General features: G+C 41.0%; 1 pseudogene; it reads right to left on the bottom strand.

Annotated features, from left to right (window-relative positions):
* Positions 1–1081: 1081 nt before the first annotated feature.
* Positions 1082–1200, bottom strand: LOC120604118 (uncharacterized; annotated as a pseudogene).
* Positions 1201–3295: the final 2095 nt, after the last annotated feature.

Genomic DNA, 3295 nt, shown 5'->3' with positions numbered 1-3295 from the left:
ACATCCACCTAGCACAACCTTTACACAAATTCGTTATTATGTCTTGGATATAGATCTCTAAAAGTAGTTTTGTTGGAGCGAAAATAAACCTAAGACTTTGAGCATGTATTGACAAATGGCCTTCAGGAAATATTGATCTGATTTACACTTCCGGTCACAACTGACCTCTTTGCGTAAGTTATTCATTCCTGCCAAAATATGTAACAGGCTTTTAAACAAAATCGCTACCTGCATTAAAATCTGCTGATCCTAAGCCCGTGTGAACCTTTTTCACTTATTTGCAATTGTGGATTTTTCCTCCTTTTTATTTTTGCTAAAAAAAAAAAAAAAGCCAATCAATACTGTGCTTTGAAAGTACAATGTGACTCTTTCTTAAATGGACATGAAAAGCCCTCTATCGAGACAGCTCAATTTATAAACAGTCAAATATAGCTCTCAGATTGCTCGGGTCCGGCGCTTTAGTTTGAGCTGTAATTCGTTGCCTTGATTAAATCCTCAACGTAGGTATTTCATTTATGCACTCATATGACACTCCCTGAGATTTTATTGTTTTCTTCAGAGACGGCGTCTGCTCCTCCGTCTGCTGTGTGACCACCGAAATGCTAGACATCTTTGACCTTTGGTTAAGGCAATTTTTCATGTACGCATCACCATTGGGGCAGTAAAGCGTTTCTCTGGTGATGATTTAATTTTCCTTCATGGAACGTAAAGCGAAGTCGTTCGTGGAGTTGATGACTTGTCTCACTGTTTACCCAAATACATGCTTTTTTGTGCACCTTGAGAGTCCTACATATGGTTAGGAATTGAAGAAAAAATATTCCATGGGTATTATAAATAGCAATTTTAATTTTTTAAGTATCTGTTTTTGTTATTTCCAGGATGTTATGAATCAGTCACACAGCAGGAATTTGGATGTACCCACTTGTAGAAAAACTGAGTAGCCGTGACTTGGTGGCATTTGCTAACAGCCTGTTATGTTATCATAATAGGTTTCTGTGTTTTCGGAGCATGACTTAACAAAGTTGATCCAGCATTAGTAATGCAAGGCCCTGCCTTTTTGTTTTGTTTTGTTTTGTTTAAATGCCTACAGCACCTGGTCTTCCTAAGTGGTCTCTCATCCAAATACTGACCAGGCTCAAGCCTGCTTAGCTTCCAAGATCAGACGGGATTGGGCTTGTTCAGGGTGGCATGGCTGTAGACCGTGGACCGTGGCTCCACTGGGGCATGAACCCAGGACCTTCTGCGTGTAAAGCAGACGTGCCAGCTGCTACACTACGGAACCACGTCCATGCCCCGGTTTGTTTGTTTGTTTTTTTTAAGAAAAGGTTATTGTAGCTCGGGAAGTGTGCGGAAGTTTTGAGTCAGCTGGACCACTTAGGAACATTAAAATAACTAATTCATGAAGACTGAGAGAAAGTAGAAGATATTAAAGAAGAATTTTTAGACAAGATGCATGGCAGAGACAATCATTATGGTTATAATGAACAAATCATGTCTGTCCTGGGGAAAGAACCTTTGATTTAGTGTAAGAACACATAATGACTTATTATTCATACTCCCAGTATACGAGCGTGTCTTGGGAGCATTTCTACTCCCCAGTGTCACAACTGATCTCTGTCTCAGAATGCGAACCAGGTACAGACACCGTGGACAGCTCAAATGCAAGCATGTTTATTACGCAGTTCATCACTTTCAACCGCTGGGACCTAATTAATAACTCTCTAGTTAATAACTAATTTTCTGGTTTTGATTCTAAAACAGCTCCTTCTTTATTAGTATTGAAATAAAGAACAATTTGCATTCTTTGCACTTTGCTTTTATTAAACGTTGAAAGTTTCTAGTATTTTGTGTCGTTAATAAGGAGTTTGTCACTTAGATTGTATAGTTATGTAAGCTGCTTCTACTCACAGCGACCAATTAGGGTTTTTTGGATAAATGTATTTAGAAAAGGCTCTTGTGTTTTTGAAGAGCTGGTTCAACCTGCTTTAAAAAAACCAATAGTTTACAAAATCAATATTTCTCCCCTGCTCCCTCCTTTTCTCTCTTTCCCTGCCCACACTCTCTCCATTCGGATAATACCTTTCACGTCCTGGAGAAGCCCGCCATCCTGTGTCTCCTGCCAGGGAAGAGAGGCACGGCGAGGTGCAGACGTACCCTCTCGCCACCTCCCAGCAGCCAGGACGAGGACATACACCTACGCTCAGCCAATCAATCACACATTCCTGTCCTTGGCTTTGAAATGTAGGGCATGTCCCTAAGAAACAGGTGCACCTACAGGTTATTAAACATGACGGCAGCAGAGTTGGGAGCCAAGGGGTGGCCATGGCCCGTGCACAGACAGGCAGGTACGAGTGGAGACCCAGCCAGACCCTCCTGCCGTGCGGTCTTGGTGTTTATCGGCTTCCTGCTCCTGCGGCTCCTGCTCATTTTCCAGGACTTCGTTGCCAGCCTTCTCGTTGGTTCTCTGAGCTGCTGATGTGCTAATAAATCCCTCTGCTCCTAAGTCCTTCGGAATCGATCTCTGTTGTAGGTAAAGCGTATATCTTGACTTAAACTTGAGATACAAAGCTTGGGCTTGTCACCGACTGAATCTATTCATAGAGAAAACATTTGAAATTCAAAGTCATTAACTATTTATTGGAAAACCATTCTGTTTAAGGCATTATCCCGAGGAATGAAGGAAGGCTAAAGATATTGTCATTTTTTTTCTACTTTGGACACGAAATCTAGCCAAAGACACATATATCTGATCGCCGGGCAGATTACACTAAGTTCTGCACTTGAGGTAAAGCTACGAGCATGGCGGTGGCTTCATTAAAAAATATTTAGTTGGTTAAACGTAGATCTTTCTCAGGACGGGTTAACAGGTGAACAACGATTCTTGTGCCATCGACTGCTTTTTCTTGGTAGCACTGAGTTTATTTCCAACCTTCTCTGAATCCTCCGACATCTGAGTACTCTTCCATCTTGCTTTGCTAGCTCGGAAAACAAACGCAAAAACTAAATAAATAAAGACATAAATGAAAGCATCAGAAAAGTAGAACGTGAGAAGTTCGAGTTTAGTTATGACTGCCCTGGACTCTTGGGCCCTCAACATCTCGTTTCAGCCGACCATCTTATATTCAAGCAAGATAAAAGCGAAGCCATTTCTCAACTTTAGTTTCCCATAGCAAAGGAGAAAAATCTTTTGGGATAATTTGCAAATTGTTACCATATGTCACATGGACCGAGAGGAGGTATTCGATAGTCTGTATTCTAAAATTTGATATTCTGTGTTTAAAATTCGTTCATTTGG

Source organism: Pteropus medius, unplaced genomic scaffold (genome assembly GCF_902729225.1).
Source record: "Pteropus medius unplaced genomic scaffold, Ma_sr-lr_union100, whole genome shotgun sequence".
Taxonomy (NCBI): domain Eukaryota; kingdom Metazoa; phylum Chordata; class Mammalia; order Chiroptera; family Pteropodidae; genus Pteropus; species Pteropus medius.
This window is presented reverse-complemented; position numbering and strand designations above follow the sequence as displayed.